At 43.2% G+C, this 23284-nt stretch overlaps 1 protein-coding gene and 1 pseudogene across 2 annotated transcripts in view; both read right to left on the minus strand.

Annotated features, from left to right (window-relative positions):
• The window catches only part of LOC105497716 (carbohydrate sulfotransferase 11), a 309881-nt gene that overhangs the window by 214501 nt on the left and 72096 nt on the right, over positions 1-23284 (minus strand). The window lies entirely within an intron of this gene.
• Positions 1-23284, minus strand: part of LOC139356664 (ATP synthase F(0) complex subunit C1, mitochondrial pseudogene) — a 38066-nt pseudogene that overhangs the window by 2131 nt on the left and 12651 nt on the right.

Below are 23284 nucleotides of genomic sequence, written 5' to 3' on the forward strand. Positions count from 1 at the left end.
CTAAGACTTCTTGTTGCTCAGGAATGGAAACCCCATTTGCTCATCTGCCTACACTCTGCTCCCTGCACCCACAGTCATGGACACGGTATGCTTGCATTTGTTAACTGGCCAGGGAAATACTCCCATGCACCCATCTTAGCTCTGAGACGACGCAACCTGAATGGAAAATCTTGCTGCTCCTGGCACCAGCAGGCCTGTGTTTGGCTCCTTCCTGTTCTAATTACCCACTTGAAAACCTGAAGACTTGGGCTCCAATCCACTTGGCAATCAGACCATCTCCTTGGTCCATTTGCCTGCAACTGCACACCTCCCTTTCTGGGGCTGCATTCCTTTTTCCTGTATCCAGTCCCCCGGAAGATCTTACGATTTATACCTGTCCCAATTACTCCCCTATCACAGAAAATTCCAACCTTACTGGCACCACACTATAAACTCGTATTCCTTCCTAGACTCAGCTAGAGAAAAACATCAGTATCTGCAAGAGTGGTGGAAGACCTGAGTGCTTTATTACTGATAATTTTTTTTAATAGAAAAAGTGAGTTCTCCCCTTGGTTTCTGTCAGAATCAGAAATCCTGCTCTGCAAAGACAGTCTTTGGAAATCTCAGCACCAGCACCACTTCACTAGTACTTGGGAAGACACTGTTCTAAAAGGCACAGCCTGGGACCGTACTTGTCACAGCAAGTTTGGGCTCATGCCCTGAGCATGTACCAACCGCCCAAGGGTACACACGTGGCTGGTCCTATCCCGACTTCTCTTTTGTTTTTGGACTTGTTTTGCTTTGTTTTGGTTTTGTCCAGTGGGGAAAAGAGGAGGTTGGATCAAAGCAGCTGCAGGAACCTATCAGGAAGTAGCCTGACAAGAAGGAACTTTTCTCCATCCTGGAAGAAAAGATCACCAGGTACTGCAATGGCCCTTTCTGAGAGTGCGTGCCCTTTTGTGCTAACTTTCACAACCTGCTTTTCCATTCATATTGAAGCAAAACCCAGAGCTTTCTAAATAGGCACTCTGAGTTGCTCAGACTATCCCTTATTATGCTAGCTAAGAAAAACTTAAAAAGGAAATTTAAATCTTTTTTTTTTTTTTTTGAGACAGGGTCTGTCACCCAAGCTGGGATGCAATGGCAAGATCATAGCTCACTGCAACCTTGAGCTCCTGGGCTCAAGTGATACTCCTGCCTCAGCCTCCCACGTAGCTGGGACTACAGGCATGCACCACCATGCTTGGCTAATTTTTTTTTTTTTGTCGAGGTGGGGTCTTGTTATGTTGACCAGGCTGGTCTCAAGCTCCTGACCTCAGGTGATCCTCCTACCTAAGCCTCCCAAAGTGCTGGGATTATAGGTGTGAGCCACTGCACCCAACCCAGGAAAATTAAACCTTTTACAAGCCTTGATCAATCAGAACTAAAAAGAAATAAAATGGATCACTTATGATTCAACAATGTTGGCTCCTCATCTGTTTTGGACTGAATGTGTGTGTCGAAATCCCCAATGTGCTGGTATTAGAGGGTGGAGCCTGTGGGAGGTAATTAGGTCATGAGGGTGGAGCCCTCATAAGTGGGATTTATGCCTTTATAAAAGAGACCTAGAGGGTGGGCACGGAGACTGAGATGGGAGGATCACCTGAACCCAGGAGGTGGAGGCTGCAGTGAGCTGAGATCATACCATTGCATTCCAGCGTGGGTGACAAAGTGAGACACTGCTTTAAAAAAAAAAGAGAGAGAGAGAGAGGTAGTAAGAGAGAGAGACCCTAGAAAGCTCTCCAGCCATCCTTCTCCCATGTGAGGCTATAATGAGAAGTTGGCCATCTGCAAACCCAGAAGAGAGCCTCACTAACACCCAACTATGCTGCCACATGGATCCCAGACTTTCAGCTTCCAGACTGTGAAAAAGAAGTTTCTATTGTTTATAAGCCTTTGATTGTTTGTTACAGCAGCCTGCGCTGACCAAGGCGTCATCTTTATAGAACGTGGTATAGTGGGCAAGATTAAGTAGCTCAGTATCATTTGTTCTATATTTAAGCCAAGGCTTCCACATATTCCATCAATCAGCCAAGCATGTGCCCACCTCAGAGACAAGGACCATTATTTTCAAAAACCTCACCAAGAACAATTTAGTTTCCTCCATCAGAACACAGTCCACATCCATTCTCCTGGACAGGCTCCACAAGGGAAGGCCGAAATGATCGATCAAGTCCAAGGGTCACAACACCTGATATCAATAAAGCCCAGCATGTGGCCAGCTCTGCAGAAGCCCTGAGGCAGCTCACGGGGCCGGGCCCCGCCCTCCCCAACCTCAAAGGGGCCATTCCCTCAAGGTCCTTAAACCTCTGAGTGTGGAGGAACATGACAGAGAATTTAAGAAGGCAATGAATGGATTGATTTTTTTTGTTTTTCAATTTGTAACAAAATTCACCTTGGGTCTTTGTCTCCCTTTTACTCTGCAGGGTAAATAATAGGGATGCTCAGACAGGATTTGTGCCTGGCTCTGGGGGATTCTTGCCATCCATAGGGACGAGCCCAGCAAAAAGGAATGCTGGCCATTCCTGCGTGCCTCCCCCTTCCCAGAACAACGACACTACCCTGCGGATCTAATAAACCCACCCATTTTTCAGCTGCAGGGCAAAACAACGGCACACTTTGAAACCACATAATTGCTGTGGCAAGGCCAACATCCGCCCCATATAAATTTACTGCAGTAATTCAGAGGGAAGAGAAAATGCCTTTATTATTATTTTGAGAAATCAAAAAGAAAGCACCAAATCCATTATCTCCAGGGGAGGACTGCGACCCCCAGGGCACAGCATTGACTGCTCAAATTTCTAATTTCTTTTCTCTTTTTTTTTTTTTTCCAGACCAAGTCTCCCTCTGTCACCCAGGCTGGAGTGTAGTGGCACGATCTCAGCTCACTGCAACCTCCACCTCCCAGGTTCAAGTGATTCTCCTGCATCAGCCTCCTGAGTAGCTGGGATGACAGGTGCCTGCCACAACGCCCAGCTAATTTTTGTATTTTTAGTAGAGACACAGTTTTGCCATGTTGGCCAGGCTGATCTCGAACTCCTGGCCTCAGGTGGTCCACCTGCCTCGTCCTCCCCAAGTGCTGGGATTACAGGCGTAAGCCACCATGCCCTGCCCAAATTTCTGATTTCTACAATGGCAAAATACATTTTCTCCCTTACCCTCCTCTCTCCCTATCCACCAATTTTTTTATTTTGATATGGGATACAGTCTCCATAGTTTACATTTTTCTCAGTTATCCTTAACTATGCTCATTATTTTCTGAGAAATTAGCCTACACAGTACAGTTGACCAATACTTTCTCTACAGCCAGAAGGTTCTCATCAAAAATTCCATGTATGAGCATTAATTAGTTCTTTTCAGGTATTTCTTTCTTTTTTTTTTTTTTAGAGACAGGGTCTCTCTCTGTTGCCCAGGCTGGAGTGCAGTGATTCAACCATAGCTCACTGCAGCCTCAAACTCCTGGGCTCCAGCCATCCTCCCGTCTCAGCCTCCCAAGTAGCCAGGACTACAGGTGTATGCCACCAGGCTTGGCTAATTTTTAAATTTTTTTTGCATAGATGGGAGTCTTGCTATGTTGCCCAGGCTAGTCTTGAATTCCTAGGATCCTCCCACCTTGGCCTCCCGAGTAGCTGGGACTATAGGTGCACACCTCCATGCCCTGCTTCAGATACATCGTTACCGGTGTACCAAATCATCGTTACCAAAAACAGTGAAGGGAACAATATAATAATCAGCTCCTTGACTGGAAGGAATCTGTTAGTTACCAGGGCAGGGGAGATGGGTAAGGGAAGAGGCAGGAAGAGGTGAAAAAAGTATACAGTGACTTCAGTAACTGTCGTCAGGTCTCATGATGCCACTGATAGATAAAGTACATCAGGCAGGATCTGACCAAATGTGTTAATATCCCTCAACTTATACTCCTGGACTCCTGTTAAGACTCTGAGCCAAGTCCAGGGATGAGAAGGATGGGAGGGGGTTGGGGAGAAACACCTATTTCTCTGCAAAACAATTTAAAAGCATAAAAAGCTAGAAGAGACCACTAGTCTCCTCCCCTATCAGGAGCAAATGGAAACACAAAATATGACATGTTACCAACAATGCCTGTCGTGCTAGTATAAAAAGTAAGCCTAGAAAACTACTGAATGACACAGTTTGGATGGTTTGCCCCTCCAAATCTCATGTGGAAATGGGACCTCTACTGTTGGGCATGGGCCTAGTGGGAGGTGTTTGCGTCATGGGGGCGGATCCCTCATGAATGGCTTGGTGCTGTCCTCTTGGTAAGGAGTGAGTTCTCACACTGAGAGTTTATGTGGGATCTGGTTGTTTAAAAAACCCTGGCACCTCCTCCCCCTCTCTCTTGCTCACTCTCTCACTATGTGACACCCTGGCTCCCCTTCACCTTCTGCCATGACCGGAGGCTTCCTGAGGCCTCACCTGAAGCTCAGCAGATGCTGGTGCCATGCTTGTACAGCCTGCAGAACCATGAGCCAATCAAACTTCTTTCCTCTACAAATTGCCCAGTCTCAGGTATCCCTTTATAGCAACACAAATGGACTAACACACTGGTTATCACTGTCCCCTGTCCAGCCAACACCCTTCTGGCATGAGGATGACTCAGAGATTTAGTGCAATCATCAACTACTCTTTAGGGGAACAACCCTTGGGGGTCCTAAAATGTCCTAAATGGGAACTTACATCTCCCTTTACCACCTGCACTGCCACTGGATCTAAAGGGTTAATGTTTTGAATAGGTAACGAAGCCACACGGTATGAAAACCAAGAGACACTAAAAGGTTTATACAGTGAAAAATTGGTCTTCCCCACTATCCCCACCCTACCCAGGCAACAACTGCCTACTCACTAGTATTTCTAGAACATACACTATGTGCTGGACACTGGGGTTCCAGGTCCTAGACTATTTTGCATAATCACTGATACCAGTTTCATGTGTGTCTCTCCCAAAATAGCCTGTGCTTTTTACATTGTTACGAAGTTGGATCACACAGTATTTGTCCTTGTGTGTCTGGCTGATTTCACTTAGCATCATGTCTTCAAGGTTCACCCATGTTGTAGCATGTGTCAAAATGTTATTTCATTTTAAGCCTGAATAGCAGTCCATTGTATGTTTATATTACACTTGGTTTATCCATTCACCCCTCGATGGACACCTGAGTTGCTTTCACCTTTTGGCTATTGTGAATAATGCCACTATGAACATAGGTGTACAAATATCCGTTCAAGTCCCTGCTTTTAGTTCTTTTGGGTATATACCCAAGAAGTAGAATTCTGGACCACACGATAATTCTGTGTTTAATTTTGGGGGGAACTGCCATACCATTTCCCACAGTGGCTATATGTGGATTATTTCTAAAATGTTAGCATATCTTCCACGATGTTCAACACTACCATTTAAAAGCATGCCTCACTCTTCTCAATTGAGGAAAGACGAAGTTAGTTGCTTATCATAACTTGGTCCTACACATCCAAGATGCTGAAAATGAAATAGTGGACATGAAAGTTGCTATAAAGTAAAATGCAGTATCATTCAGTTATTACTTCTGGTACAGCAACTGGTAACTGACAGTCTTTTTGAGATGGAGTCTCACTCTGTCTCCCAGGCTGGAGTGCAGTGGCACAATCTCAGCTCACTGCAACCTCCATCTCCCGGGTTCAAGCAATTTTCCCTACCTCAGCCTCCTGAGTAACTGGGATTACAGGCACCTGCCACCACGCCTAACTAATAACAATCTTTACTCCTAAGACACTTCTTTCCCCTCCAGATCAGCTGACCTGAAGTAATTTGCACTGCCCTTTTCTCATTTGTTTTCCCAATTTCCCCATGAGGTGGAGCAAAGCAAGAGTGCCTCTAAAATTCAGACAAATTCATTCAAAGTAAATATCCTATCCCCAACAGGGGGATTTGAAAGCAAGAGGCGAGGCCAAAACTCTATTTCAGAATATCCACTAGCCTACCACAGACATTTAAAAAATGTTAGAGTACTGCTTCCTAATACTCAGGCAAGGAAGCTAAAGGAATTAAAAAGAAAACACCACCGTTATTTTGTTATAGTGAAAAGAAAAAGCTGCACTGAGATGACTATGCAAGCCGAACACAGACCACGTTTCATGAAAAGGGTCTTGCAGGCTCTGAGAAGAAATACCCCACAAAAGGGATGTGAAGTCAGACTGTCATTTAAGATGTCAACTTCACTGACACATGATGAATCACTTTGTTGTTTACATCACTCCGTGGAGGTCACCTCAAGGATTTTTGCATCTCCAGAGCAAAGCCAAAGACTCTCAATTAATCACAAAAGAAGGACAGCATGATCAGAGCACATGAAAGCTTTTAAAATGTGTGTGTGTGTGTGTGTGTGTGTGTGTGTGTGTGTGTGTGTGTGATTCTGTGTGTGATATGTGTCATGTTCTAACCCTTACTCTTACAAGCTGGTGTGCTGGATACTTCAGGGATGCCGCGTCATCTTCTAAGAGTCATTTGAAAAGTTCTGTCACTGGCTCTTTGCTTTTGCTATCAAAACACTACCCATGAAAAAGCATCTTCTGACCTGACCCCAAACTTAACTCAAGAAGCAAAATCTTAGAGAGGAAGCTCCATTTCCACCTCACCCCTTCACTTCAATTCACACACGATCAGGTAAGACCACGTAAGAAATGCGAGCTGTTTAAGGGCATCAAAATGCTCCCTGGCTCACCTTGGACTGTCTGGAGCCTTTGCCTCCAGCCCTCATTAATTTTGTAATTAGAGAGGATGGAGCTGCGGCTTTCCCAGACTGAACCCTGCGGTTTCACCCATCTGCAGGTTTCCCTTGTGGTCTTTGACATGTAATCAATCGTTCTGATTCTGCTGAGGCACGAATCTACGACAAGATCACCCAGGTGAGGGTGGAGGAGTACAGGAGAGCGACCTCCCGTCACTGGGGATCTGCCCTTGTGGCCCAATGGTTCGAGGTTCCTGTCTCTCGCACACATAAACACTCTCTCTGACTTTCATTCTTTCTTTACAAAAAATATGCCTCTCCCCAAAAAGTGGCCTGCCAGAGCTATCGATTAAAGTGAAGATAAGATTAACAGGTCTAGGAATTGATGGTTCTTAGCTAAAAATAATGACTTTTCCTAAATCTGAGACACTACCTATATTCTTTTTTATGGCTCCCAAATTACAATTTAAAAAATTTTAAATATACATCAATTTAAAAGTAGGCTTTATTCATTCATTTTATTTATGACTTTTTGTCCTGTACAATCAGCCTCCATATTCATGAGTTCCACATTCATGGGTTCCACATTCATGGGTTCAACCAACCTCAGATGGAAAATATTCAGAAAAAAATTCCATAAAGTTCCAAAAGCAAAACTTGAATTTGCTGCACAACAAGTACTACACTGAATCACACAAATGACGTGATGTATAGGCACTGTATTAAGTATTTTAAGTAATCTAGAGATTAAAGTATAGGGGAGGAGGTACATAAGTTATATGCAAATAAATACTAATACACCATTTTAGGGCTGGGTATGTGGCTCACACTTGTAATCCCAGCACTTCGGGAGACTGAAGTGGGAGGATTGCTTGAGCTCACAAGTTCGAGACCAGTCGGGCAACGTAGTGAGACCCTGTCTCTAAAGAAAAGAAAAAACAAATACTACTACACTATTTTATATAGGGACTTGAGCATTGTGGATTTCAGTATCCATAAGAGGTCTAGAACCAATCCTCCAAGGATACCAAGGGACGACTGTATTTAGATAACTATTAAAAGTCTGAAAAGATAACCAAAGTCTTTCAGTCTATGCTTCACTGTGAATTATGCCACTGTGGCTGACAATTCTGCGGGTGTGAGCTGTATCCCTCCTCAGTGCTAAGGGTCCTAACATGTCCTGGTTTTCTCAGTCCCTTCCACAATTTAGCTCCTCCATCTTTCTTACAAGCATTTTATAATCCCACTGTTCAGCCATCCTACTTTCAGGAAACAATCCCTATTTTAAATATTTCATCTTATTATCCCCATACCAACACTTGTAGTTTTTCATCCATGTCCCCCTACTTTTAATTCAGGAAATACAGCAGTTGTATTTGTAATAAATGCTAAAAAACGTAATAAAAATAAATGCTAACTACTAGGTGTGGTGCATTATCTTATTAAAGCCTCCCAAGGAAGTACCAATATTATCCCCATTTTTCAGTTGCAGAGACACAGAAGTGAAGTAACGTGCCCAAGGTCACACAGCAGGCAAGTGCTGGAACCAGGAATAAACACTGTGGCTATGGTGCTCCAAAGTCTGGACCCTGTGCTAACACAGGAAAAAAGTGAAGAGTGGAGTTATCAAGCTACTTGTGGGTAGAGGGAAGAACGGCTAGCAGATATATAGATAACTTTTTGCTTTCAAAATTCTGTTGCCTAGCTCTGCAATTTGCTAGCTATGTAGCCTTGGGCAACACTTCTCTGGGCATGACAATTATTTTGGCCTCAGTGTCTTCATCTGTAAAATGAGGAGAATAAGTGTGACTGCTTTATAGGATTGCTGTGTGGATTCAATGAGTTGGCATATGTTGAGTGCAGACACCATGTGTGAAATACAAGAAGTGCTATGTAAGTGTGAGCTTTCATTGTTATTATTGCTTGGCCTTTCTAGGCCTCAATTACTCAAAAATCAACACTTCTCAAAATAAAGATAGTAAATTTCTGTGTCTCACTGCCAGATGTTATAATACTGAACTAGAATATGCACTGGCAATTGGGGAAACTGATCTGAAATATCAAGTCACTTGGCCAATTAACCTATATTGTTTACACAAATCAGCCTTGGTTTTTTCCATGAAGGAGATTACAATCTGGTGGAGGAAAGAAATTTAAGTGGATTTTAATAGGATGTGGGCTATAGAAAATGTTGAAAAAAGGTATGGATGGGCAAAGTTCAAAAATATATATTCTCTTTAACATTCTTCATAACTTTAGGCGGCATATAATGACTTCCTCCCAAAGAATACAGCATGGAAAGAGTGGGAAAGAGCAATTTTACCACGGAAAAACTCAACAAACACTACTTAGCCAAGAGACCAACGTCAACTTCAACAGTGATAACTCATGTTGAGAGGGTGATGCACCCTTGATAGGATGAGATAAGAACAGATCCTCACCTCTCTGGTCTTTCTCCTGAAATCCCCAAACCACAGTCAATTCATGAGAAAAACATGAGAAAAATCCCAATTGAGGAATGTCCTACAAAACATCTGACCAACACCCCTCAAAATGGGCAAGATCACCAGAAATAAGGAATGTCTGAGAAACTGCCACAGCCACATGCCCAAGGAGACATGACAACTAAACACAATGTGATCTCTTGTATGGAATTCCGGAATAAGAAAAGAACATTAGGTAAAAACTAAGAAAATCAGAGTAAAATATGGTCTTCAGTTAATAATAATGTATCAATATCAGTTTATTAGTCATGACAAATGTACCACACTAATGTAAGATGTTAATAACAGTGGGTGGCTCACACCTGGAATCCCAGCACTGTGGGAGCCTGAGGTAGGAGGATTGCTTGAGCTCAGGAGTTCAAGACCAGCCTGGGCAACATAGCAAGACCTCATCTCTACTAAAAATAAGAAAATTAGCCAGACATGGTGGTATGCACCTGTGGTCCCAGTCATTCAGGAGACTGAGGTGTGAGGATCACTAGAGCTCGGGACTTTGAGGCTGTAGTGAGCTATGACAGCATCACTGCACTCCAGCCTAGGGAACAGAGTGAGAGACCCTGGTTCCCAAAAAAAAAAAAAAAAAAAAGGCAGGTACTGGGAGGAATAGATGAAAACTGAATTATTTGTATTATTTTCACAACTTTTCTCGAATACTAAACCTATTCCAAATTAAAAATGCATCAAAAGGGTTTTTTAAAATTCTATTGAACAGCCACTCAACCAGGCAGCGCATAAATCCATCTCCAGTGTTCTAATGTTCTTGTGAGTGGTGCGGGTTGGTGAAGTTAAGTAACTTGCCCGTCATCCCACTGATAGAAGGCAGGGCCAAGATTCCAACCCAGGTCATTGGACCTCAGAGCCCACCCTGTTAACTCCTTGGCCTCACTACCCACAGTTATACCTGTGGGTATAGCCACATGCTGGGTATCTCAAGGCCAATGCTAATTCAATGCTGGGCACCTGCCTGGTCAGCTGTTTCTATGGACACCAGCCCACCATCTTAGGTTCTGCTGTTTTAGCTCTTCTGTATCTTAGAACCACAATCCCAATCCAAGATGACAACTCCCCAAGTTGATGGATGATTGAAGCCTGTTATCTGAGCTCTTCATTTTCCATCTCATTCCAGAGTGACATGATAATGGAAACCCTGAGCTAGAATATTTTCAGCAACTAACCCTTTTTGTTCCACACACCTGCGTGCAATGTGGTATGTAACCAGAGGGCAGCCATGGACATGCCTGAACGTGACAGTGAAGGAATTGTTTCCTAACAGCTTCTAGAATGCTTCCCTTGGGAGCTAAAGTTATTAGGACTGCTGCCTCTGACTCAAACTGAATTTTTCAGAGATCAAGGATCTTAAGGTACAGATGCTAGTGCTGCAAAACTATCCCTTCAGCCATCAAACATGTTCCAGGCACAGAGAAGTGGGCCTGGAGGAACAGACAGATGAACTGGACAGGGAAGCTCTTTCAAAGGAACACACAACCACCAGGGGAGATGGGACATAAACACCACTGCCATCACAGTAATAACCACCATCTTCTATCTGCCTCGCTCTGTGCCAAGTGTTTTATACATATTCTCCTAAAAGCCCTGTGAGGTTGTTGTTGGTATCTCCACTTTATAGAAGAGAAAAGCAAGGCAGAGCAATGAAAAGATAGGCAGAGCCAAGTTGAGCACAGTTCTGACCCGATCCAAAATCCAGACTCCTCCCGATCAAAGGAAGAGAGTGAGACATGCTACCATGGGCTGATGTGGATGACATGGAAGAACAGTGAAGCAAACGTGTGCACAATTAACACAAGTGCATCACATGGACAAGTGAGGCCTGAGATTCTGCACTGCTGACATCTAAAAACTGTGGTGCTGATACTGCTGGTCCTATGACCACACATTGAGTAGGAAGTCTTTACCATGCAACGATGGGCATCAACTCATGGGCAGTTCTGTATGAAGAAGAAGTTGGCCTCACTAGACTTAAATACTGGATCTATGACATCAATACCAGACTTAAAGTAAATTAAGTGGTCATAGTTTGTCCTGAAAGGGTTTGAGCAAATACTATTTCTCATGAGCTCCAAGGCATCATTTCTCAGCCTTTATGAGCCCTCATCCCGAAGATACTTTCCCAGTCCATCATTTTCATGTCCCTGTCAGGCAAGAAGACTTGTCCAGCTTTGCTGTCTGTATTTTGTATGGAAAAAAACCAGCAAAGTGAATTGATATGTTTTATCAAATTACAGTCTCGCCCTCATTTCTAATGCATATCCCCTCTGTATGTTGCTGATGTACCATTGAAAACAGCTGAACTAATAGATGTCCTAGAGGAAAGTAAATGTTATATAATAAAAAGGATTGTCCTTCACAATCCACTGTATATGGGACTCTAGAATGAATCTGCTTTTTATTCACATTGAATCCAGAGCTATGATCTCTTTCGTATGTCTATGCATAAATACATGTATAAATTGAATTTTCTATAGTGCCACAAATGAATACATGATACTGTTTAGGAAATAATGCCCTGGTTTATAACTCCGAGGTTAGCTCTGGTTAAATGAATGTCATCACAAACAAACACTGCAATGTACTTTCTGACCCATTCTGCCCTCCCCTTCTGCTCGGTGTACCCATATGGATTCAATTTTAGCAGACATTGAGCCACCTTGGCAATGGGAGAGGAGAAGATATTTGCAAATACCTCTATTCCACAATGTAAGGTTTATGTTCCTTGAGGTAAGCAACATTCCACATTGCCTGTGGAATGCAGCATGGTCAAAGAGAGTCAGTGTGAGATCTGGCCCTGAGGTCTAAGGACCTCATTGGGATGCACAGATTAGAACTCCCAGACATTAAGACCAGATTATTCTAAAACAGTTTGCAGTTAAAACCCAGTGCATGGCAGCGCATGAGGCACTAAGGACGGACACTCCGCTGAAAGGTCCCCAGAACAAGCTACCATCTGAACAGGAAGACAGCGTCAGACCTCAATGTCTACAGACTTGACCTACCATTCCCATTCCTTCCACCCTGAAATCCAGGAGGACGAGGGTATCTCTATGAGAATGGCCAGGACGGAGCCCCTACACCATAACTCTGCCCACAGACTCCAAACGGTGGGTAAGGCGTAGGGAAGAAGGATCAGAAGGCATAAGTACAATCTTTTCACATTTACAAGTTTTCTTACAACATGAAGAAACAGCTCCACAAGGAGTGATTTTACAACCCCATATGATGTCATCTTCTAGCCAGAATCTTTGCCACAGGGGTTTCACAGAAATATAAATGTGTCAGGCTCTACCATAATTAGCTGCTTTTTAAAAAATGTATAATTCACATCTTAAATTGCCTAATGGAGATGGGGTTGGTATAGCTAATCAGAAACTTGGCTTCTGTAAAGGAAGAATAATTGAGCCTCTTAATAAGATGAAATAAAAAGATTTCTAGCCCTTACGTTCTGGTGCTTAATAAATCAGTATGCAAATGAAAATAATCAAAACAAAAGCTCCCAAGAAATCAGCCCACACATGCATTATGCTCTTCAGTCTGGCAGTCTGGAGATTAGCAGAGCTTCAAGGCCATGCACCATTCACACCAGAAACCAAGCAGCACCGATACGGATTACACGACGAATCCTTCCTTCCTGGGAGGAAACACTAAAGAGGACAGTGGCTTCTCCCACCCTCTCAGTGGGATCAACTGAAATCCATCCACCTGGCCACCTTCAGGTATGTGTTTGTAATGTGATAAGAATGAATTCAAAAGGCACTAAGCAAAAAGTTCGGTGAAATGGAAATCACTACATGGGAACCGTGAACAGCAAGTGACTAGCCACAACTTGGAAGAATATTGCTGGGAAATTGTCCTCGCTCTATTTCCCCGGTTCTGAGGGAAGAAGGAGGAAGAGGCTAAGTCATGAGAATTGCTAGAGAAACCACCGACGGTTTCAGGATCAAGGTCTTCATTTGTGGCCCATATATACGCTGTCAAAGGAAATGGAAATGAGGGATAGAGTCCTTGATATTCATTCTGTTACTCTCCTTCCTTAGTCAAAGCCATATTCTGAACTAAGAAACCAAATTTATCACTGAAATATGTCATTTTGCTAAATACACTTATTTATCCATAAAACTTTATATCACTATTACACTGACAATGTTGAAGGAAAAAAAGAACTCAGTTATTTCAATATGAATCTTTCCAAAGGCTTAAGAAAACCACATTTTAGTTTTCCCTTTCTCTATTAAAATGTATCTCTACTAACCCAAGATCTTTCTTTCCTTATAAGTAACTTTAATTTCATTAAAAGGATTTGGGGATGGGGGTAAATTTTAAGTTTCATTCTAAAGAAATGCCTTCAATTTCCCAGCCTCAGCCCAATCCAATGGAAATTTATGTTAACAGGATGTGAGCTACAGCCAAAAAGACTTATTCCAGAAAAGCTGCCTGTGTCTGTCTCTCTCTGAACATCCATTGGCTGAGGCCATTTCAGAGTGCCTTCTTTTCATTGCTTATTGATTGGCACTTGCAACCAGCTCCTACGTTTCCACTGTCCCTGACAAGTGATAATGATCCATGAACCATCTAAGAACCCAAGTGTCTTCTGGGAGCACAATTTGGAAGAAAGTGTGCTGAGCAGAATCATTATCATGTGAAGAATCTTTCCACTCATTTATTTATTGATTTATTTATTCATTTTTTTAGTTGTCAAGTGCAGGTTAAGGAGGGAGTGGCAGGAAACAAAAGAACCATCAAAATAAGCCTTGAAAAGTCTCCATTTTAGTAATCATCTCTATCTCATACATTTCACCTGGTCACATTTTCAGGCTCAGAAGAAATTAAACTTACAAGTTCTTCTCCAGGTGCTTCACAAAATGCCAGTGTTTTCAGACTTGATGCCAGCAACCAAGAAAAATTATGGCCAAGTACAAAACAACAAAGGAATCCATGACTCTGGGAACACCTGATCATGTTTACAAGTTCATTACACTTCTTCCTATTCTTCCCAACCCAGGACTCCTTGGCTTCCTCAAGTCTTGGTCAGGAATCCAAAGGGATGACAATCAAGTATACAACCAACTATGGCATGATGTGATGAGTGCAGCCATGGAGGCAGGTTCAAAATACCATGGAAATTCATAAAACAGAGTGATGGAATCTGTTGAGGGTATAGGGGTTTGAGTAATTGGGAGCTGATCAAGAAAACAGACTTGGAAGCAAGGCATGGTTGTGCATGCCTGTAGCCCCAGCTACTCAGGAGGCTGAGGTAGGAGGTTTGTTTGAGTCCAGGAGTTCAAGACTAGCCTGGGCAACATCGTGAGAACCCATCTCTAAAAAGAAATAAAAAGAAAAAAGATTTGGCAGTAACACACAACAGTACTTAAACAGGATTGCATGAGACAGAAGTCCCTCATAGCAGGGGACCATCCAGAGGGTTATGGTGGGTGTGGGGGCCACTGTCTGGGGTGGGGAGGGGAATTGTAGGGGATGATATAGCTCAGGAGCATTGTAGGATCGTTGGGTCAGTGAGCAGTCTTACATTTTATAACCATAAGGCTCTGTCTTACCAATGGCTGGCACATGGTGGGTACGGTTCTGTGGGGTATGCAAAGTAGGCAGGCCCTGAATGGCTAGAAATCTGCTTGTTTTGGCTAGTTTTAAAACAAATGGATGTGTAAAAATTTGAGCTTGGGAAGGGGTGTGGAGAGCTTCTGGGCTGGTGAACACACAAGTGGTGGGAGGGTGGCATGCCTGGAGAAGGCATGGACACTCTGCACCCCTCCCCCACCTTGCCCTATGTACCTCTGCGTCAGAGTGTTCCTTGGTATTCTTTGTAATAAACTCGTAAACATTTTAAAAATTGAGTTTGGAACCTACAGGTTTTTGAGACTGTTAGGTACAGTCTGGTGTGAAGAAACAACCTAGGAACCAATACACAGTGGCCATCTTCGGCTCATTTTTATAATGGGGGTGGGAGTGGGAATCATCATGAGGGTGCTGTGAACTAGACCTTGGAGTGAAACTTTGCCAGTCAAAAGGGAGAGGGAAGGCACTCTAGGCAGAGAGGACAGCAAACATGAAGGTTCAGACACCACGACATGGGCAACTTCAAGTCATGCTGTTGATGGCAACAAGACAGGGACATGAAAGCCGATTCATGGGGCTGGAAGCCAGGGTGTGAGGAAAAGAGGAGGTGGGAGAAGAGGACAGACAGAGATGAGACCAACACATGATGTGGGGATTAAGAGCACCAGTTTTGGAGCACAGCTGCCCAGAGCCCAATCCTGGTTTCATCGCTTTTTAATAGGAGCCACTGGGCAAGTGACTTAATCCCTCTAGCCTCCATTTCCTTCACTGTAAAAAAGAGTTACAAACAATGCCTATAAGGATGCCACATATTCTAACTGTTAGCAAACAACCATAGCATGGTCTGGTCTTGGATCCCATGCCAAGGAAGGCTGACTCCATGCCATTGACAGTAATGGGAAGAAGGTACTATGTGTAACAGAGTGACTGGGCCAGGTCAGTGCTGGGAGAACATGCACAGGATGGAGAAGAGGCAGGGGGCAAGAAAACCAGAAGACTACTGCACTAGTCCTAGCAAGGGACACTACAGGCCTGAATTAGAACAGTAACAGAAGGGAAGAAATGAATAAGAGGAATTCCCAAGAGAGATCTCAGGGAGAATCCACAGGGACTGAAAAGAAGAAAGAATGAGGGAAAGAAAAAATAAATCAACAATGACTTCAATCTTTCTTTGCAGAATTTTCCCATCCTTTGTCTCCATATCACTTAATCTTTTTTTTTTCCTCTCTCTTCTTTTCTTTGGACACAGGATCTCCCTCTCTTGCCACAATCATAGCTCACTGCTGCCTCAAACTCCTGGGCTCAAGCAATCCTCTTGCCTCTCAAGTACCTGGGAGTACAGACATGGACCACAAAGCCTGGCTAATTTTTTAATTTTTTGTAAAGACAAGGTCCCACTATGTTGCCCAGGCTGGTCTCAAACTCCTGGCCTCAGGTGACCCTACCACCTCAGCCTCCCAAAGTGTTGGGATTACAGGCATGAGCCACCATGCCCACCCACCACATCACCTAATCTTTAAAGACAAATACCATGGTAGAAAGAAGGAAGGCCATTGTCTTTGAGTGATTCTTCTCCTAGGAGGAAAATGTCACTTTCTGATACAGTATTTTAGAAAGGAGAAGGGAAGAGATGAAGGTAAGTGTGGCTGACGGAAAACATGAAAGCTGGCTGCAGCTCCACTAAATTAGCCTCACTGGGATTTATACCGAGAGAGTGGCATCCGGCTTCCCCAACACCTTAATGAGCCTTAAATCCACGTGAAATTTCAATGAACCACCTCTATCCTGAAAAGCTCTTGTGAAACATCTAAATCGTGAATCAGGGTCTACAGCATGAATCCATTTATATACTCAAAGTGCTTCTAAACCAAAAGAAACTTGGCTCCCACCACCTTCATAAGGCCACAGATTTTGAACTTACCATATTTTGGAAACCCCAAAGGTGAATCAGGAGGCTGGATATCCAGACTGTAGCTTTAAGAAGAATTCCACGGAGATTCAAGGCATCTTCAGTGGAAGTTCACAAAAGTGAGTGGAAAGAATACAACAAAATGAAGCAAGTGCTTAACCTACATTTCAAGATAGCTAGACTTTTTTCTTCCTTCCGTCACCTTTTTCTGTAGTATTTCAATGAAGCTGCCAAGTGGATTTACTAAGACTTTATGCTCTAGTCTCCCTAAACTGTCAGTGTCCTCACCAGCTTTAAGATCCATTTCCACCACACAGGAGCTTATTGTAGGACTCTAGTTACATTGCCAACCTCTGGGTATAAAAAGGTCTCAAGACAGGGACAGAGGTAAATCATGCAATAGAACAAAGCACAAGCTAACATGGGCTAAAATGGAGAATAAGGGGACCAAATAAGAAGTGAGGACGTGGAGGAATCTATAGGCTAACACCAGAAATGATGATGGTCATGATGATTATAATGATGGTGGTGGTGGTGGTGGTAGTGATAACTAACATTTATTGAGCATTTAACTCTTAGATAGATACTGCAAGTCATCCCCAATATCCCACCTCTCTTTCTTATACAGTAATAGTGCTTTGAGACAGAGTCTCGCTCTGTCTCCCAGGCTCAAGTATAATGGCGCAATCTCAGCTAACAGCAACCTCCACCTCCCGGGTTCAAGAGATTCTTGTGCCTCAGTCTCCCAATTGGCTGGGATTACAGGCGTGTGCCACAATGCCCGACGAATTTTTTGTATTTTCAGTAGAGATGAGGTTTCACTATGTTGGCCAGGCTGGTCTCAAACTCCTGTCTTCAAGTGATCCACCCACCTCAGCCTCCCAAAGTGTTGGGATTACAGGCATGAGCCACTGCACCCGGCCTGTAATCATGCTTTTTAGCTGGACATTCAGCTAAAGACTAAAATTTCCCCACCTCACTTGTGAATAATGTGATCACATGATTCAGCTTTGGCCCATGAGACGAGACAGTGCTGTGAGTAACTTTTCGGCCATGTTGTTAAGGGAAAGAGGCATGCCTTCCATATCCCCTTTTCCCTTATTGGCTGGAATGCAGAAATGATGGCAGGAACTGGAGCAGCCACCTTGGACCAGGAGCTGGAAGGCATATATTGAAGATGGCAAAGCAACAAGCTATAGGAGGCTGGGTCTCTGATCATTGTGAAACCTGCAGAACCGTTCCTAGGCCATCTACTCTGACCATGTATCACAGAGAAATCAATTTACATCTTTTTAAAGTCAACATTATTTGGGGTCTCTCTGTCAAAGCAGCTGAATTCATAAAACAAGTACTGGGCTACATGTTTTACATACATGATCTTATTTAATCCACACACAGCCCTGTAAAAGAACCAAGAGAGTCAAGTCACTTGTCTGAGCTCTCAAAATAAGTGGCAGGGCCAGGGATGGAAAAAGGCAGCCAGATTCCAGAGGTTAGAATACAATGTCTCCCTGTCACATAACAAGTTGACCTAAACCAAGGAAGGAATCTAATAACCCCCAAAAATGTATGCCAGACCTAACAATCTCACCAGCAAAGAGTAAGTAGGCACAACTCCTTAGTTACTCTGGTCTCCAGGTGCTCAATTTGCCCTCATCTCCTTCCCCAGCCTCAGGGAAGCTCAGGTAGAGATTTTCCACCTCTCTATTTAAATTGCATTTCCTTCACAGGGTCCGCCTGAGCACTAAGGTAAAATGAGAAAGCTGTGGACACAGCTATTTCTTGATGGCAGCCAGCTTTCTCTACACTAGACTGAGGTCCTACTTGCCGAGCAGTGTGTTCATTGAATCTCTACATTTCTTTATTCTTCTCACCTCCCTTCCAAAAAGTAAGGCTGCCCTCAGTGGATTCAGTGGTATGGCACAACTCAGAAAGAATTGCAAAGTCAGTCCTGGGGACATAGCAGCACAAGGAAATACTGTCAAGTGCATTGGATCGAAAATGGCCAGGTCATCCCTCTTCTTTCCCAGGGTTTTAAAATCAGAAATAACTAAAAGTCTTGATAGCACCTAGAGCAAAAAGTGAATTTAAAACTCTCTCTATTTGAACACCAAAGGAAAAACAGCACAGTCCAGTGCACTCACTAGCTCTTCTTATAACCTGACAACATCTTGGAAAACTCCTCCAGGTCTCTTTTTCCACATCTAAATAGTGGCAGGTGGAAGAACAGCACTGGCCACCCGGTCCCCAAGCTGCAGGGGGGCCCAGTGAACTCATGATGGTTCTACTGAACACAGTGGTTGTTGAACAATTTCTTCCTACCTTTGCAAATGAAGAGTGAATTAAAGGAGGTTTCATTTTCTCGCCAGTTTCATTGAAATGTTACTATGTGTGCTGCTATAAAGACACACGCACACATATGTTTATTGCAGCACTATTCACAATAGCAAAGACTTGGAATCAACCCAAATGTCCATCAGTGACAGACTGGATTAAGAAAATGTGGCACATATACACCATGGAATACTATGCCAACATAAAAAAGGATGAGTTCATGTCCTTTGTAGGGACATGGATGCAGCTGGAAACCATCATTCTCAGCAAACTATCACAAGAACAGAAAACCAAACACCACATGTTCTCACTCATAGGTGGGAATTGAACAACGAGATCACTTGGACACAGGAATGGGAACATCATACACCAGGGCCTATTGTGGGGAGGGGGGAGGGGGGAGGGATAGCATTAGGAGATATACCTAATGTAAATGACGAGTTAATGGGTACAGCACACCAACATGGCACATGTATACATATGTAACAAACCTGCACATTGTACACATGTACACTAGAACTTAAAAGTAGAATAATAATTTAAAAAAAAAAAAAAAAAAGAGAAATGTTACTATGTGATTGGGCACCTAAAGAAAAATCTGCTTTGGAGTGTCAAGGCCTGCCAGAAATGATCTGGAGGCAAAGAAGCCTATAGCTTTTGAATCTTCTTGCTCACAGCTGGGCTATGCCATCTCCCAGATGAAGCTGGCTCAAGTTTACTTGAAGATACACTTACCTGAAAGGGTGTTGCGATGGTTAGGTGGGGTACATGCTTGTTTGGTATACAGAATGTGCTCAGTAAATACTAGCTAAAATTACTAGTGTTATCATGGACATAACCATCATCATCTGGGACATACCTGTGTGAAGCTATTAACACCCTGTGGAAAATCAAGGTTTATCATCTGATATGGTTTGGATCTGTGTCCCCACCCAAATCTCATCTCCACTTGTAATCCCCACATGTCAAGGGAGGAACCTGGTGGGAGGTGACTGGATCATGGGGCTTGTTTCCCCCATACTGTTCTCATGATAATGAGTGAGGTCTATGAGATCTGATGGTTGTAAAGTGTGGTACTTCCTCCCTTACTCTCTCTCTTGCTGCCATGTAAGACGTGCCTTGCTTCCCTTTCATCTTCCACCATGATTGTAAGTTTCCTGAGTCCTCCCCAGCCATGCAGAACTGTGAGTCAATTAAACTTCTTTTCTTTATAAATTACTCAGTCTCAGATAGTTCTTTACAGCAGTGTGAAAACAGACTAATACATCATCTTTTCTAATAAAGCACTAAGTTGGGGGTGGTGGGTAGCTTTCTAAGGAAACAAAACAACAAAGGGTAAGTCTTAACTAATTCAATAAACACAGATGAACTAACAGGCTCAGAGCTAGGTGCTATCTCTACCCTCAAGGTTCTCAGAAGTATACAGAAGGCCCACATCTGTGGGGAGGGGAGAGAGAGAGAGAGAGAGAGAGAAGGATGGTCTCAGAGGGCCTCACAGAATAGGTAGCCTAGAATTGAGTCATAAAGGATCTGTAGTTTCTCAGGCAAGAGAAGAGATCTCTGCCCAAGGTCAGAAAGGCAGACAGCAGCCAGAGACAAAAGACCTCCTGTGACACTCCATGAGGCTGGAAATGTACCCTATCGGTCAAGGTAGCCATGTATATTAATCCACTCAGGCTGCCATAATAAAGTACCACAGACTGGGTAAACAACAAAGTTATTTTCTCACAGTTCCGGAGGCTGGAAGATAAGGTGTTGGCAGGTCAGGTCTGGTTTCTCCTGAGGCCTCTCTCCTTGGCTTGCAGACGGCCACCTTCTTGCTGTGCCCATCAGTCAGACTGGATTAGCGTCCACCCTAATGACCCCATTTTACCTTAATCACCTTTTTAAAGGCCCTATATAACTCTGAATAAAGTCACATTCTGAGACATTGGGGGTTAGGAATTCGTGGCGAGACACAATTCAACTCGTTACACCATGAAAGAACTGGTGGGAGGAGAGCCATTTTAGAAAGAGTGCCATGTGGTGCTGAGGAGAATGGAATTTGGGAGGGGAGACTAGAGGCAGTCAGGCCGCTGAGGACCCAGGAAGGAGAACATAGAGGCCTCGACAACCCAGGAGAAAAGAGGACAAGGTATGTCTTGCTGGGGTTGGGCCATCTTGCTCAAGACTCAACCCCTTGTTATTCACTGCAAATCCCTGCCATCCCCTGTGGGGAGGAGTCCACTTGTCTGTGTGGGTTCTCAGAACAACCCTTCCCTGGCTGGGCCTGATCACACACTCCCAAAACTTGCCAGGGTTCTCAGAACCCCCAGAGGCTAAACATTTCTACCTGAGGAGCAGAAATAAAAACAAGACTTGCAGTGGGTTGAGAACACGAGTCCAAGGCCTGAGAGTCAACTCTTCAGAGTGGAAGAACTGGCGCTCTGGTGCCCCCACTGGCCCATCAAGCCCCCTCTAACAAGCACCCCTCACAAATAAAGCCCCAGCAGGAAGCCCATTAACACCTCACAGGGGCAAACCTCAGGCCTGGAGGAGAAACTTCAAAATACATCCCAGCAGCACAACATGCCAGAAGGGCCATCAATCAAGAACACCATCCCAGGAAGTAGCCGGCTGAACTGGGGAAAAGAGTCAGGCACATAAATTAAATGTCCCTCAGCCCCTATATGGAGCTCAATTTATTGCGATAGAGGCCAACTGGGCTCCTTAAGTTTAAAAAGGATCAAGGCCTCTATAAACAGTATGTAGAACTACCTTCCATGGAACAAAAACACCAAGAGAAATTCTCCCTTCTTTTCTTTTCTTTTTTTTTTTTAAAAAGAAAATGATCCATTTGTGAAAATAATTCCCATGACACTGAACTCTTTGCCTCAAGTGTTACATAAAAGTCAACTCATTGGTCAACCCTTAAAAAAAAAAAAAAAAAGTCAGATACAACTACCAATTTGCCTTTCTGATTTGTTGAAATTAATTTCAGAATAGGATTTTCTCCTAAGTGGGGTGGCCTGCCGAAAAGACGTGCTAAAAACCTAAAATCTAATTCGTGCTAAAATTAGCTGAAAATCTGAATAACTGTTTATAGGCTCGACACTCTTTCTCCTCCCACCGCCCCCCTACACATACAAACGTTTCCCACCAACCCTTGAACTGCAAAAAACAGCTTGGTAAAAATCAGCAAAGATGCAAATAAGGGCTATGTGAGAAACCTTACGATTTCTCAGGAGACTGTTAGTTGTGTAATACCAAAAGGCATCACATATCTTATTTCCACAGAAACCCTCCAATGGCCAATATTTGGTTTTCCTTTTTTTGTTAACTATCTAATCTCTTTGCCCCTAATAATAATCAAAACAGCACTTACTACATCCCAGGCCTTTGCTGAGTACTTTGCAAATCTTTACTCTCACATCATTCTAATAGTAATTCTCTCAGGTAAATACTGTTGTTATTCCCATTTTATAAAGAGGAAAGCTGAGGCTCAGGGAGATTAAGTAATTTGTCCCAAGTTACACAGGTAGAGAACAGCAAAATGGAAATCCAAACCCAAGTTTGTCAGACCTGAATCCCATGCTCTTAATCATGAATTTTAATGGTCGTCCTCATGCTAATTCAAAAGATGATGGAATCCTCTGCTTCCCAACTGGACTTTCAGTAAAATATATTTAGAAAGTGTTTGGCATTTAAACTTACTTAAGGTTCAAAAAGTGATTCTGAAGAGTATACACTGTGAGGTTTAAAAATATCTCTTAAGAATTAGGAGCAGTGGTTCATGCTTGTAATCCCAGCACTTTGGGAGGCTGAGGCAGGAGGATCGCTTGAGGCCACAAGTCCGAGGATCACTTGAACCCAGGAGTTGAAGGCTGCAGTGAACTATGATCATGACACTGCATTCCAGCCTGTGTAACTGAGACTGCCTCTTAAAAAAGAAAGAAAGAAAGAAAGAAAGAAAGAAAGAAAGAAAGAAAGAAAGAAAGAAAGAAAGAGAAAAAAAAGAAAAGAAAAAAAAGAAAAAGAAAAGAGAAAAGGAAAGAATTTCATTGGATACCTTACTTAATAAATTACAGTCATAAGATTTTATCTTTTTTCTAGATTGTCGTTTCTTCCCTCTTTTTCTGTTTAATAATACATGCACTTACACTATGCCAAGTTATGCAAACCATGAAATCCAACTCTAGAACTTGGGTTTATAAAAACAAATCAAAGTGTTACAA

Source organism: Macaca nemestrina, chromosome 10 (assembly GCF_043159975.1).
Source record: "Macaca nemestrina isolate mMacNem1 chromosome 10, mMacNem.hap1, whole genome shotgun sequence".
Classification (NCBI taxonomy): Eukaryota; Metazoa; Chordata; class Mammalia; order Primates; family Cercopithecidae; genus Macaca; species Macaca nemestrina.